The 15914-nt window shown below is 43.4% G+C and overlaps 1 long non-coding RNA gene across 3 annotated transcripts; it reads right to left on the bottom strand.

Moving 5' to 3' along the window:
- Nucleotides 1-1897: 1897 nt before the first annotated feature.
- LOC128411033 (uncharacterized) lies at nucleotides 1898-15914 on the bottom strand. Of its 3 annotated transcripts, XR_008329672.1 has the most exons (5): nucleotides 15745-15914; nucleotides 9091-9231; nucleotides 7910-7989; nucleotides 7227-7259; nucleotides 1898-2043 (listed from the first exon to the last, which is right to left on the bottom strand). It is a non-coding gene; the product is annotated as an uncharacterized LOC128411033 (long non-coding RNA). The 3 variants fall into 3 exon arrangements; XR_008329671.1 differs by lacking the exons at nucleotides 1898-2043; nucleotides 7227-7259 and adding an exon at nucleotides 7311-7548; XR_008329673.1 differs by lacking the exons at nucleotides 1898-2043; nucleotides 7227-7259; nucleotides 15745-15914 and adding exons at nucleotides 7311-7548; nucleotides 14151-14307.

Below are 15914 nucleotides of genomic sequence, written 5' to 3'. Positions count from 1 at the left end.
TTAACTTGACGTTACAGGATCCGTATTGCCAAAGGCATCATTTGCCTTTCCTGGAATAATTTTATTTTCCTTGCATTACAAAGAAAAGAGAAAGAAGTGGAATGGGACTGTTGCTTTCCTGTCCTGTAACATTAAGCCTTCTGCGACAGTCCAGTTAAGCCCTCAAAGCAGCAGAGATTGCAGTCCTGCTGATTTACCACAGGAATATGTATTCTGGGAAGAAAAAGAAGCTACCCGAGCACCTCTGATCTTCTAATCCCTTGTTTTGTTTCTGTGTTTAACCAGCTCTCTTCAACCTTGGGTTCAGCCTTTCAACTTGTAAACAAAACAATAAAGAGGCAGAAGAGTGCCTGGAGGTTGTTATCCCAGAATAACTGATTATGTAAACGCAGGCCCAGGATCAGTTTCCAATGAAGCGTTTGCTCTTTCCCTTTACTCTGGGCTCTCTCTTGAGAGAGATGTGTCACTGGCCCCAATTAGAGAGCTCTGGCGTCTGTTGTAGCTTCATAAGTACCAGGGGAATGGCCTGTCGGTGTTTTAAGCTATGGGAACCAGAAACCATCTGCTCACGTAATAGGAGGGGGTTAGGGAGTTACTTTGCTCTTATGAGGCTGGCCTTTTGCTGGAATTTAGCTGAGGGGCACGTTTTCACAGCACGGATGCTCTGCTCGTACAAATCCCGCTAATCCATAATAGGATTTGTGCATGTGTAATAGGAAAAAAAAGTTTATTTTAGTCCAATGATGGCTATCAGATTAAAGGCCTTTCCATGGGGTAACAGCTGGGAGAGGAGCTTTGAACAAATAGTGTTCAAATATTCCACTTAACTCAGGGCCACAAAGCTGGTTTAATGACTCAGACCCCAAGCAAAGCCTTGGGTCATCTTTCCAGATACAGGGTAAATTTGTATTGGATCAGGACCTCATCAGGATATTATTCTTACTCTTCTCTTAAGGGTGTAAGACAGCAACCCTCTGAACTCCCTGGTACTTACGTGTGAGTAGGCATGTGTAGGATTGTAAGGTGTATGAAACACTCCACATTATTTTTCCATTAATGGTGCCTTGGCTCATAACATACACAGAAATAGAGGACAAAATTTAAAAGAGGATAAGATCAAGGACACACACAAAACCCAGGTACAGGTTTCGTATATTCAAGTACTTAAATCTAACTCTCTGTTGTTAAACGCCACCCCAAACTCTGAAAGGTGCGAGATTCCACGGTTTCCAGGCATGTTTAACACAGGGTCTGTGTTTCCTTTTGGAAAATGAGGCACAGGTATCTTTATGATATATGGTTTATTTGCACAAATGTACATCCTGAGCCTACAATGGAGGGGTTCACAGCATCAGTACCCCAAGAGGTTCTGGCTGCTCCAATAGCCACAGCAGCCTTGGATTTAAGCTGACCCCAACCATTGCTCTCAAATGTGCTCTCTGCCCCTCTCCCCAGCCTGCTGCGCTTTACAGACGGCCATTATTTTCTCTTATCACTGCAATCCTAAACTCTACTCTGCTTTATCTTTGCTAGCAATCTCAGAACTCAAGGAGGGGCTCCACCTATTTGCCAGTTTGCACAGTCTTTATTTTCTGTTAATGGCCCACCTCTTATGTAATACAGACTCATGGAACTGTCTGGTAGCCCATTTTAACACTCTGAGCAATGATTAAATTCTAACACCTATCAGACCCAGGAATTTAGGGGAAACTGGCACCCGCAAACCCTGGCCACCCACAACTCATATCAATATGTATATTGGTGCTCTTTCATTAAATGCATTTGTACCAAATCATGTTATCTTTTATTGTTTGAACATGAAATATTGATGCAGATAGCACAATCTATTTTTTACCTTGCCCAGCAATTACTTAATTTATGTGAAGCAGTCAGATATATGTTACATTATATACTCGTGCCATCAGTGTGAGAAGCACTACAGACAGGTCCTTTACCCAGAGGTGCTTCCTGGGGCTTATGGGAGATGTAGTCCAAAACATCTGGAGGGTGCCAGGTTGGTAAAGTCTGTGATAAAACATATACCTATGAAGAAACACACGTGAATGTGAATTTCATGTGAATATTCAGCATTCTGAAAATTGCAGCTTTCATAGTTATGAAACCATGTGCACATTTGCTTAATTTTTATAATTATTACTGTTATTATTTTTTAAATTTATATACTTTCCTTCACAACATAAAAATACAAATAAATAAACACAAAATACACAATAAAACAAAAATTAAAACAAACCAATAGTCCTCCTCGCTTTAATTTTTTTATTTGCATACTTTACACAGATGACAGAAGTGTACTTTTCTTGATGCAGAATTTGGGTTACCTTTGACGACTTGTGCTAATAATTCTTAGCTCCCAAATGGTGATAGATTTTTATGTAATGGAGCTTCATTTTGGTATGAGGCAATTAGAATTCAAAACTGGATTGTACAGAATAATAAACACCTAAATAGCTGCTGATGGTGTTCTATCATGAGTTTACATGTTATATTCATTCTTTCGCTTTTAAAAGGTCATACGTCATTAGCCTTTGGTCTTAAACGTCTTCTTTTTTTGCAGAATGGAAGAGAGCCATAGGAAAGAGGTGGACTCTTGGAACAGTCCATGTTCTTCTGAGGGCAGAAAAGCAGGCAAGTCATCTTCCCACCCTGAACTCTACGTTGTGGGTCAAGGACTCCAGAAGGACTGAGTGGAAGTGATAATGCTGGCATCTGGAAAGCTGTGGCCCAGGACCAAGAATCTTTTCATGTGTAGCCCCAAGCTGCAATGTTTCACTTTCTTCACCATGTCAAAGAAGAATGAATACTGGTTCCTGGTTTAGCATCACAGACCTTTGGAACTTGAGTTCTGAAGGTCATCCTGACCAGCTTTCCCCTCCAAGAGGAGAGATCATCCGCCAACCTGCATGGTCACAGTCTGGACCACTGTGAGCTACAGAGTGTGTGAGAACTGCAAGGAAGTACTTACAGAGCAGATCTGTAAGGCCACCTTCCTGGGCGCCGCATGCCAGCATTGGGTGGGGCCAGAGGCAAAAACAAGCACAGTAAGAGCAATGAATGTGATTTTTACCTCTGTACAGCAGGCTACCCCATAACACTCTCCTGAAAGTAAGCCCCATTGAGTTCAATAGGCCTTACTTCCAAGTACACAGGTATAAAAAGGTAAAGGTAAAGGCCCCCTGGACGGTTAAGTCCTGTCAAAGCCGACCATGGGGTTACAGTGCTCATCTTGCTTTGAGGCTGAGGGAGCTGGCATTTGTCCACAGACAGCTTTCCAGGTCATGTGGCCAGCAGGACTAAGCCGCTTCTGGTGCAGCGGGACACAGGGATGAGTGCCAGAGTGCACAAAAATGCCATTTACCTTTCCACCCTCCACAGTGGTACCTATTTATCTACTTGCACTGGCGTGTTTTCGAACTCCTAGGTTGGGAAGAGCTGGGACAGAGGAACAGGAGCTCACCCTGTCACAGGGATTCAAACTGCTGACCTTCCCATCGGCAAGCCCAAGAGGCTCAGTGGTTTAGACCACAGCACCACCTGCATCCCACAGGTATAGGAACACACTAAAAGGCATGTTTGCACCATAAGAATTTCCACTCTTTCACGCCTAGAAGGAAATGGAAGCATGAAGAACTATTCTTCCTGGAGCAGTAGAAAAAAAAGGGGGAGCCCACTTTATTCCTGCCCCAGTATGGACTGTCTCTCAATATCAGGAATAACTTCTGTCTACAGTGCAAATGAACATAACAGAGCAGAAGGTATGGCATAGGCAGCTGCAATGAGCAGATATTGCACCTGCTAGCCACTCTGTGTTTGGACAGTGCAGGTAGACTATAAAACTAGGTGGCATCTCAGGTAATTCTAATGGATTCTGAATTTCGGTTTTGCATAGGCTCACTCAAAAAGAGAACGAAAGGTAGCCAGCCAATGCACAATAATATCAATGAAATGGAATAATGATTGAGATAAGGCTCTCTTTCCAGGGTCTGGGGGTTTTTCCCCCCTCCCAGATGATGTAGCCTTAGCCACTGTGTAATCTCATTGCTTCTATATCACAGAAAAGCTTCATCTTGATTCCTGATGAGAGCAAATGTGTCATGCCCAATCAGGTCTTTTTAGAAGCACTCAAAAAGCATCTGCATATTTCATGGAACGGGATCACGGGCCCAATCAACCAAGTATTTTTCTCATTGTGATAATGTTCATTTGGTTCAGAAGGTGGCACCAGAGAAAGGAGTCCTTTATTCGCTCCTGCATTAATATGGATTAAAATGGCTCTCTCCAGCTCGCTGCTGTACAGATGTTTTTGGCTACAACTCCCACTCCCCGTCCCCAATCACAGGTGTTCTGACTGGGGCTGATGGGAGATGTAGTCCAAAAAGTCTGGTGGACAGCAGGTAGGAGAAGGCTGGCTTAAATATAAGGCTACACTTGAGATTGAAGGCAGACCATCAATATATTTATGAAGCATTTTTTAAAGAATAATTACATAAGCACATGAATTCCACATTTCTGCTACCAGCTAGCTTTATGTGACTCTATATTGGTTAAATGCTTTTTAAAAGTTTCTGTATTTTTTTTTAAAGTTATGTTACACTGCTATGTATATTTGTGTAAATACCATTTCCATTTTTCACCAAGTCTGTATATTTGTGAATATGAATTACAGAGTGATGTATATTCAAAACTTACATTTCTTCACTTTATAAGCCACGGTGAGAAACCTTACCATGGAATAAATTATATCTCTCTCTTTTTTTTTAGTTGCAGAGTTTTATATTGCATTTGTACTTTTGTGGTTTTCTACCAAGAAATTGTTAAAATAAACGTAATCTTGAAGTTAAAATCTTGGGTTATATTCAAAGTAGTGTTAAGAAGATTGCTTGCACTGATGGAACAATCTCCTCTCCCACCCCCTTGTGCACTGCTCTGGGGGTTCTCAGATTTGGGGAGGGTGCATAGTGGGGAAAAGAGGGGGGAAGTCCCTTTGCACTAGCTGGAATTGTTGATCTAACTTTTGCTAGTGCAACTGTTTAGCTGTGTATTGTCTCCAGTTGCAAACTCCTGGAGATAGCTGAACATGGGTCTTCTTCATTGGACTGATTTTGGAAAGATTTGCCTCCTTGGGTTTCATAATAGATCTTCGTACATCTGCAAATCTTGTGGTTCACCAAGCATGCCAATACCTTCCTCGTGTTTCTCAGTGGCCCTATGTTGGTCAGATTTCTGTCAATTCCTATATGTGCTACTAAACGGAGCAACAATATACTGAAAAGCAATTTCCCATGTTTCTGTCACATCCCTATCATCACGTTGTTGTGCTTTCAAGAAACAGAAAACAGGGCAACATTTTTTAAGCCAGAGAGGTGAGCCTGTGTAGATAGGTGCAGGCTGAAAGCATAAGGAGCGGCAAAGGAGGACAGGTGAAATTTATTGATGGAGAAGAGAACTTCATATGACTGAGGGCAGGAGTAGCATGTAAGGGGTGATCAAAAAGCAGTAGTACTCTCTTGGAGGAAGCTGCCCGTGTTCATCAGGATAAGGTAGGGCATAGCAAGAGTAGGGGAGCTCCAAGTTGGTGGCATTGGGGTCCCATGGTTGTGTGTACACTTGCAGGATGCCGATGCAGGCAAGGCAGAACTGCCCTGACCTCACTACTGCCTTCTCCTTCCCCACCCCATCCCCATCCTGGCAAATGTAGTGCCACCATGACTGGGGGGCTACTGCTGGCTGAGAGCGTTGCAACCAGGTAAGCAATTGCCACAGGCAACTGAGGCAAAGGTACACTGGGATTTAAAGCAAGGATCTTGTACTGGTTCTGGGAGTAGGCAGGAAGCCAGCACAGGGATTAAATGACAACCATGCGGTCTGAGCCATGTGAATGCCGGATGATTCCAGCAGCAGAGTGCTGGACAGAGGTGAGGAGGCAAAGTAGGATCAACAGGCCAGGGAAAAGACGGACACATTAGTCAAGGTGCTGGGAGACAAAGTCGTGAATCAGAATATATAAGCCCACCCTCTGCAGACCAGCTCTGCATCATTATGAGAGCCATAGGTGCCATCTCGCACCAAAGACTGGGTGCCCACAACAAAGGGCTTCAACTTTGTTCATTGACTTTGAGGGGGCCCAGCCCCCCAAAATATATTATTATGGGTGCCGAAGCACCCACTGCCCCCTGGCAGATCTATGTTTGCAGGTTTATATATACTGGTGTGCTACCCCATCCTGCTAGATATCAATCAGCTGGGGATGTGACCATGTGTTGAAGTTAAATCCCCAAGAATTAGCAGCATTCAATCCCATTTTATACCTGTGTTGTTATGTTTATGTCTTTTATTTTTAAACTGCCTTTTCAAAAATATTTTCTCGATTGAACACGCACTGCCCTGGATTCACTATTGCTACTGTCATGGCCTCAGCCCAAGGGTTAAACCTGGATTATCATGAGCAGATCCACTTTGCAAGGCTAACCGGCTTAGTTTCTACACGCACAGATAGTGGCCTGGCGGGAAGCTTAACGCACAGCGAAGTTTCCTGTGTGCTTCTCACCACATTTCACTTACCTTGCAGGAAAGTTCCAGCGGTGTCAGCTTCCCAGCCAGGAGCTGCCGTTGGCGCAGCCACAAGGCAAGGACTTCATGTAGCCTTTCATCTGCAGCCCATTACCTGAACAACAGCTGTGCTGGCATGTGCATGGCTTAAACCGTAAACTCTGGACAGTGTGAAATTTCAAAGCTGAGAATCTAAATCAGGTGTAAAGCCATATTTGCACCTGGAAGTCTGTGGAATGGAGGGGGTGCGGAAGATTATGCCCCAATAGTGTCTCTCATTGCTCCTCTCATAGCTTCAGCAAACTTGGGTCCAAGCTTTTTTAAATGCACACTTTCCACTAATGCATGCATATCTTGGTGTGGAGACGTTTGTCACAAAATTCAGAAAATTGTGAAGCATAGCTGTGTTTCAGTTCACTCATTGTTGCAGGAAGCGTGAATTAGGGAGGCTCACATTTAAAACGCACACTGAACTGAATTTCTTCCCCCATCCACAGTGTGGACACCCTAAACCGAGAGTTGGCTGTGTGTTTGGCAACAGCTGGAGAAGGATTGTTTGGATCTATAAATATCTATCACCTTCTCAAGTGGCTGCTTAGCTCAGAGGTAAATGATCATGGGTAGAGCTGAGCTAGTAATTCCTTTCCTGGCCATACCTTTCTGTTGAGGCTGAATTGACATCTTTGGAGCTAGAAAGGAAAACAATAATAATAAAATACTGCTAACTGTTGATCCTTTGAGGTTTTATTTTACCTTTCTGAGCTAAGGATAGGATCGAAATGTACTGCATTTGTTTCCCTCTGATGTGAATGGGGAAGGCATCCGATTCAGAGAACTCTGCTAGTAGATATTTACATTTGCAGGAGTTTTAAGCCTGCTGCTGAGTTTTATTATCATCTTCAAAGGGTAGCAAGGCAGACGTGGTGTGAACAGCAAGAGCTCAGAGATTAATTCTGCAGGAATGGCTGCTTTCTCTGGCTGCAGGGAGAACAAGGTTAGACATTTGTAATGCCTCTCATCTTATGCATTGGCAACACTTACCCATTAATATTGACTGAGAGGCGGGTGGAATGGGCATGTTTGAATCTTTTTCTCAACTGGTATAAAGGAATAGAAAGAGGGAAAGGCACGACATAAACTTTTGCTAGTTTAGCGAATCCCTTGTTTTCTCTGGCATGAGGTCAGCTTTATCTTGAAACAGTAAGCATCTGGAATGTGATGCCATGCTGCCAGTGTCCAAATATGCCTTGACAGTCTCATGTTGTCAACCAAAGAACTACAAAACTTATCAAAACACCAACATGGCAAAAATTGATCACATGAGCAGAATCTCACGAACCCCGGCAGTCACATCCTGCAAATAGGAGGGAGACATTTGTGGTTTCCTGAACACTTTGAGCCAGTTCCCATTCTTGAATTCTGAAAGGACAAAGACAGGCATGTAAAACCCTAACTGTACGCTTGGGGAGATGACAGCCGTATTTATAATAGTCACTGAACTTTTTCCAGCAACTGTGATCAGAGAAACACCTCCCCAGGTGAGCAGTCCACAGAGCAGCCTTTCCTCGCATGAGCACATGGACAAAGCTGATGGTGCGAACAGGTGTTTCTCAGACGTTAAATCTATGTAGAGTTAATTTCCAAGAGGATTTAAGAAGAGCCTGCTGGATCAGGTCAATGGCCTATCTAGTTTAGCATCCTGTTCTCACAGTGGCCAACCACAAACATCTATGGGAAGCCCACAAGCCTGAGCGCAACAGTACTCTCTCCACCTGTGATTCCCAGCAAATGGTATTCAGAGGCAAACTACCTCCAAAGAGAAAGTAGAACACAGTCATTACTGATATAGTCGCTGTAAAGTCGGTTACAGTTAATGCCACTAGTTGGTGCCAGCAATAACAGCGCTGTACAAGCAAAATATTCTTGGTTACTCAGCAACCTCAGAGTGTGTGTCTGCTCCTTCCTGCACAGCACTCACAACAGAACAACAACAACCATGTGTGTTAAATAGTGGGTAGACATAGCAGACGACACAGCGATTTCTCCAAAGCAGCTCTTTATTTGTAAACTGGAACAGAACTGAACAGCAAACGGCTCAGCCGGCCTGCTTTTATAGGCAGCCAGCTGTCAACATTGTAGCAACAACAACCTAGGGTTTCCCGCCTAAAGTAAGTGACGTGGACCTGAGTGAAAACTACATACACGGTACTCCTGGTGGCCAGGGTGAGAACTTCAATACATAACAATGTGCCTCCCATCTATGTGTTACTGAGCATTTGAAAAGGGCTCTCAAGGTTCAAAACAAACCACATCAACAGACAGTGTAGGTGAAGGACTGTGGAAAGTACTATGCAATTTCAATTGAATTTCTCAGGGTCCAAATGAGAAATAGTGCTGTTTCTCTTACTACACAAAGCATTGCCTTGCACATTTGGGGTGTGTGTGTGTGTGTGTGTGTGTGTGTGTGTGTGTGTGTGATATAAAATAAACTCCATCCCTCCTCTCTGGCATCAATCTCACTTGTGATCTTCACATGGTCCACTTGGCCAGCCTCTCAGTGTAATTCATCCTAGGCACCTGCCTTCTATAGCATGGGTCTCCAACCTTTTGCCCAGTGGGCACATCTGGAATTTTGAGAAGTGCTGTGAGCACCAGCGACATCTAAAAGAGCAGAAAGATTGGTTGAATTAAGGGGGGGGACACTTTGTTAAGCTGGCTAAATTTACTTCTTATTTAAGGGGGAAAGCATCAGGAGACAGAAGGAATGGATTCTGGGGAAGTTGATCCCTCTTTATACAATCTTGCCATGAGAATCATTGTCTTTCCCAAGCCCAAACAGGATTTGATTTTTTTTTCTTTCAGCTGAACTGTCCCCCCCCCCTTTATGTATGCAATTCTAATTTAATAGTCACAATAAAAGTGAGAAGAAAAAAGCAGGCAGATGTTGGACAACAGAACAAGTGAATCAGTAATGTTGTATGTAATTTATTTGTAGATCTATGATGGTGCTGGATATGGCTGCTTGTGTATCATTGTTTAAAAAACAATGTATTGCAAAGGAAGAGATGCTATTTAAAAATAAATTTTGAAATCTTTTGAAAGACAGAAAGCAATAGGATGGTGCAAACATTTGCTCATATCAGCCACCCCCACGATTAGGGGGAAAAGGCCTCTGCATCAGCCACTGCCATGCTCATTCAGAGAGCAGCTCTTTGCACCTCTCTTCTGTTCAGAGCACTAGGGTGGGAGAGTGTCCAATCCTGGTATCCCATGCCGAGCCAGTGAAAACAGAAACTGAGCAGAAAGAGCCAAAGGTCTCCCTTACATCGTGGGTTTTTGAGGAGGCATTTCCTGAGACCTTTCATGGGTACCACAAGAGCTATTGGTGGGCACGCTGGCACCAGTAGGCACCAGACTGGCAACCATTGCTCTACATTTATCAACAGCTTTATGATCTGCATTAAAAATAAATAAATCATATCCCACCGTCCATGCACAGAATTCAAGGCAAAGAATTCAAGACAGCACACAAAGTCCTTTGTACTGGCAATTTAAAACTACGCAGGAGGTTCTGTTCTGTTCTATTTTTAGGGAACTCATTGTAAAGGAATGTTTAATTCCCTTTCGCTTGTATTCAAAAATAACAAGTGATGTAGTGGCACAAGAAGAAAAGCTCGGAGAATTTAGGACAGGCTGCAAACTCAAGGGCCTCTTAGCTTCTCCGACAGTGGATTTTTCTATGTTCTGTGTATATATACCAAGTGCTGCTCCCTCTGGCCTCGCAAAGGTCAAACTAGTGAGATGGAGTGGAAAGTGGAACACTCTGTTTGTCAACAGCCTTGACTCCAGTAGAGGCAGATGCAACTTGAGATGGTTCAGAACTCTTGCCAGCCAACAACTGCCCTGACTGTCACTGACTGATCTTTTTCTGGTAATGCTTGATAACTGGGGTCGTAGTTCATACTGGGTCTGCCGCAGAGGAAGCAGTAGATTATGACTCTATATTAAACTGACTACCCAGGTCAAAGGAGCACAATGAGAGAGAGAGAGAGAACATTTTACGAGTGCAAGTTAGAGGGAAGACTTTACGTTTTCAAAAGTCCTTTTTAAAATACATGGATTTATTATACTTTTAAAAAGTTGAAAATCCAACCTGCACAAAGCATTGCTTTTTTCATGGATACTGAAGCAGGCATAACAGAACTTCAGACAAACAAAATTAAAACACCATATATATCACGCGTTGAGCTGTGACGAGCCACTGGAAAACAAGAGGGATGTAGACATGATCTGGAACAGGGGTGCCAACTTGAATAAAATATTGTGGGGGGCCCAGGTAAGCCCTGTCCTGCATAATCAACCACATAATGCAGTGCACACACACACACCATTTGAATGGGAATGCCCATCAACTTGGGGGGGGAGTCCCCTCAAATATTTTATTGTGGGGGCCGAAGCCCACATGGTCCCTTGGGAGTTGGCTCCTATGCTCTGGAGAACCCCAAAGTTTGCACAAGTAGAAAAAAATACTTTGAAAAAAGGACCCAATTGGCCCAAAGACTGCTCAGCGACCACAGAACTCTGAGTGTTTGTTGGGGAGTGCGGGGATGGAATGGAGTATTCTGAAGAAGCTCTGGTGGCTGGCTGGCATCCTGAACAGGAGCACTTCACACCGCACCATTTTATTACAGGCCCCACTTGTATTTATATATTATTTAATGGCTACTTACAAACCATCATAAGAATCAGAAGTCAGTAGTGTACCCACCAGTACATCCTATGGCACCTGAAAAAAAACCTTAATACGTATCGCTTCAGAAATTGATGGTGCACTAAAGACCTGCTCTTCCTGCTCATTTCCTGTCTGCCCTGGTTCAGCTTCTCCAACATTGAACAACATGCCCACATTTAACTGGATGCCAAGGTTACGCACCTGCCATCCCATCTATTCTGAACAGAGGGGAGATGGAAATAAACTGCTCTCTGAGAGTGCTGCAGTGGCTGATGAAGGGAGACAAGGGAAAATAATTGAGGGTTTTAGCAGGAAAGGACATCTAGAGCCAGGTCTACTTGCCGATAGACAACAGCTTTGCCCACTGAGGAACCATGGATGAAGAAACCTGGAATACAAGTTTCTTAGAGGCTAGGTCTACCTAGGCCTTGCCACTGCTCTGTCACCAGGTGACCCAGAAATAGTAGACTTGATATGCCTTGTGTGTTTATTTATTTGGAATATTTATATTGCAGCTCTCTGGGGAAAAAAGCTCCTGTGGACTCCCATGCTTCTTCCTACCTGTACATATATGCAGGGCTTTTTTTCAGCTGGAACTCGCTGGAACTCTGTTCCAGCAACTCTCAGGTGCCGTTGCCATTATAAGAGAACAGGGGAGGCGTTCATGGTGAGTTCCGGCACCTCTTTTTCTAGAAAAGTAGAACTGCATATGTATGTTGAATTTAAGAGGAAGGGTATTGGATCGTGCCTTGCCAGATATTCTCAAAGGATGGAATGCAGTTAGGAACACGGTGTATGGAAATCCCTGAGGATATGATGTAACAACAGCTATGCCTATCCATTAAAGTATATGGAGCACAATAAAGTCTTTAATTTATTATTCCCAGAACAGGTATATTAGATCAGGCTCAGGCACTTGAAATGTTCTTTATTTCTAACCCGATTACCTCAGGGCTCTAGAAAGGTGATGCTGCCAATATAGGGAGCTTTTCAAGTATGTGGCAAAGTACCAAACATTCAAACGACCTGCCGTTTTATTTGTAGGCCTTTTCCAAGCTGTGACCCAAACAAATTGACATCTATGCCTGGATTAAGGTATCCAAATTCAGAGTCAGCTGGTCAGGAATTAGCAAATACTGCTCTTGCCACCAGCATCCCTATTTAATTAAAGAGAAAAATAGAAGTGCTTTCTCTGTGAAATACTCCTCTGTGTTTATCATGAAGCTCCAAGGTTCACTTTATACGACAACCTAAAATGAGAACTCTCAGCTGAGTTTTTATCCCAGTTTCCTGCTCTCTTTTCTTTTTCCTTGAGTTCTGGTACTATGACTATAATGAGCTATAATGAGAGTGTTCTCATTTATTAGGGCTGTGTACCAGATTTAACTGAGGCTCCTTGCTGCTTTGGGAGGTGTAGATATGCAAGATGAACCAAATTTATCCCCCTTCTGTCAGTTGCATGCCGGCTTTTTAATACCCCAATCAGTAATTTCAACAATCTTTCCAAATGCTGGTGGACTCCATTTCCCATCAGTCACAGCCAGCATGGACAATGATCAGGGATGAAGGGAGCTGTAGTCAAACATTATATGGAGGGTCACAGGTTTCTCATCCCTGCTTTGTAGAATAATTAAGGAAAGGCACATCCCTTAATTCCTCCACTTCTGCTTCTGTAATCTTCATAGAACTGTAGCTCAATGGTTGCTATTAATATGATTCTGAATTGATTTTAGAATGTATTTTAATTAATTGACTGTGTGATTTTATGTACACTGGTATTTTTACTTGTTGTTAGCCGCTCTGAGCCCAGCTTTGGCCAGGGAGGGCGGGAATAAATAAATATTATTATTATTATTATTATTATTATTATTCCAGAAAATGTTTAAAGTGCACACATACACAAAAGAATCATGGGAGCTGTAGATTGTTAAGGTTGATGAGAATGGTAGCTCTGTGAGAGGTAAATTATAGTTACTGGGATTGCTGCAGGGGATGTGTTTTAAAAGTAAGGTATGTATATAGCCCGTGGCACATTCCAAAATGAGGCAACCATCTCAGGCAGCAGATCCCAATGTAGACCATAGAATCATAAAATTGTAGAGTTGGAAGGGACCCCAAGAGTCATCTAGTCCAACCCCCTGCAATGCAGGAATCTCAACTAAAGCATCCATGGCAGATGGCCATCCAACCTCTGCTTAAAGACTTCCAAGAAATGAGAGTCCACCACTTCCCAAAGGAGTCTGTTCCACAGCTCTTACTGCTCCAGAGCATTTCGGAAAATCACTGCAATCACTATACTCCACAATGGTCTTGTTTACAATCGTCTATTGGAATGAGTCCCTGGAAGTTCCAGAGTCCTTGCAGAATGCTGCTGTTTCAAGGTGGAGGGAACCTCAGAGAATTCCATGTTTTCCAAACCTCTTTGCCACATTACCAAAGAAAGTTACGCAATGATGACTTACTTCACTGTTAAGGGAGCAGTGGTGAGTTCAGAGGACTACAAAGAAAACAGCAACATACTGCATCATCTCAGATGAAAACAAAAACTATTGAGACTCATGCTTGTCTTTGAGTGACTTGATTCGTGTGTGGCCTTTAGGGGTACTCTCATTTTGACTCAAGGAAATCACTATTTTATAGTTCAAATCAGGGAAAATAAATACAGTAAATGGACAAAAGTACAAAGATTCATAAAATGTTTAGGGGTATGTGTACCCCTGCAGCCCCCCAGAAAAAAGCACTGTGTGTGTAATATAATATTCCAGGTTCTCTCCTCTCACAGACTATTTTTAGGTCCAAATACTTCTTTAAAATATATTTCTTTGTATTTTCAGATGGCCATACATACCCTGTTTCCCCGAAAGGAAGACATCCCTCGAAAATAAGACCTACTTCCAGTTTTACCTCTTGCTGTAATATAAGGCATCCCCCCAAAATAAGACCTCCCCAATAATAAAGCCTCCCTCGAACATAAGGCCTCCCCGAAATATAAGGCCCCCAAAGCTACCGTAAGGCGTCTTCTGACTCCTCTGGACCATAGCGGCGGGCGCCGCCGCACAACTCACTGATTGGCCGCAGCGCAGATGGAGCTGTTCAGGCAGTGTGAAGTCTCTTTAAATGAGAGAGCCCGTGCCGCCGCCAGGACAAGTTGCCACCTGGTGCTCGCTCTGCCCTGACAGAGTCTGGCTGACTCACAATTAGACAATAAATGTGTACTGTATTCTTCTTCATGGAGAAATAAGACATCCCCTGAAAATAAGACCTAGCGCATCTTTGGGAGCAAAAAATAATATAAGACACTGTCTTATTTTCGGGAAAACAGGGTATCACAACCTGCAGAAAGGGTCACAGTAGAAACTTTGCATGCAAAAGATCTGTTTCAATCCCCAGTATCCCTAAGTAGGGAAAGACTTTTGACTGAAACCCTAGAGACCAGCTGCCAGTCGGTGTAAACGATATTGAGCTAGATGGTGTAACTGCTTGACTTGATATAAGCTGACTTCCTGTGCTCTAGCCCTCTAATTTATTTCCCTTCCTCCTCTCTACTTAGGAATGATTTCTTTGGACAGTTTTTGTCCAAGGCTGACAGAACTGCTTTGAAGTGACAGCTAAATACCTCAGCTTGGCATGGTGAAGTGAGCTGAGTGGGGAGGTAAAGTCTCTGTCGTATAACTGGTCACAACACAAATAATCAAACAAATAAAGAAGTTAGCAGTAGCTTTGCCAGAACTTCAACACCCACCTCAAAACAGTCGTGCGAGGCCTAGTGGCAATAGCTACTTCTGAGGTGTTACCATCACCATGAGGTGGCTTCTGCTCCTCAGTTTCATGTGACTAGAGTGCTCCTGGAATGCTGTTCCTTTGGTCTTACACTGCAAAGCTACCACTTCCAAATGCAAACTTTTCAAGTGAGCTACCTAGTTCACAGAACTTATTTTCAGGACTTAGAATCATTGAATTGTAGAGTTGGGAGAGATCCCAAAGGTTATCCAGTCCAACCCCCTGCAATGCAGGAATCTCATCCCCCATCCAGTTTGAAACCATACCAGACCCTGCTTAGCTTTCCAAATGTGCTAGCAGTTTTATTGACTTGGTGTTTGTTTTTTCATTATGCCATGTGAATGTAGTATTACAAAAAAGTATCCAACATCCCCTCACATCACACATGAATTGGATGCTGGAGCATCACAAGATGAACAGGAATGGAGCTGCTGGTTCCACCACCAGTCAACCACACTAGGATTGTGACAGTGCTTCTAATCTGTACCTGAAGGATAAAAATAAGAATAGTCTGTGGCAATTAGACCTTATCAGAAGTAGGTATGAGAATCTGGTCCCAATAGTACAATGAGTCAACTGCCATCTGACACCACATATTCTACCCAACTGGCATCAGATTATAAAGGTTTCCCCGAGTTCCTTGCCAAAGGCCAAGTTCTCACCAAGGTGATAAACTGGTACCATTTCAAACTTCAGGCTGGAGAGCGCACATGTCATGGTCCGGGTTACGGGCAGTCGGAGTCCCGGCTTGGTACGTTGGGACCGGGGTAGAGGTCGGGAAGCAGGAATCAGCAGTCCAGGGGTCAGGAAGCCAAGGGTCCAAGAGTCAGGA

Source organism: Podarcis raffonei, chromosome 3 (genome assembly GCF_027172205.1).
Source record: "Podarcis raffonei isolate rPodRaf1 chromosome 3, rPodRaf1.pri, whole genome shotgun sequence".
NCBI classification, from domain to species: Eukaryota; Metazoa; Chordata; class Lepidosauria; order Squamata; family Lacertidae; genus Podarcis; species Podarcis raffonei.
This window is presented reverse-complemented; position numbering and strand designations above follow the sequence as displayed.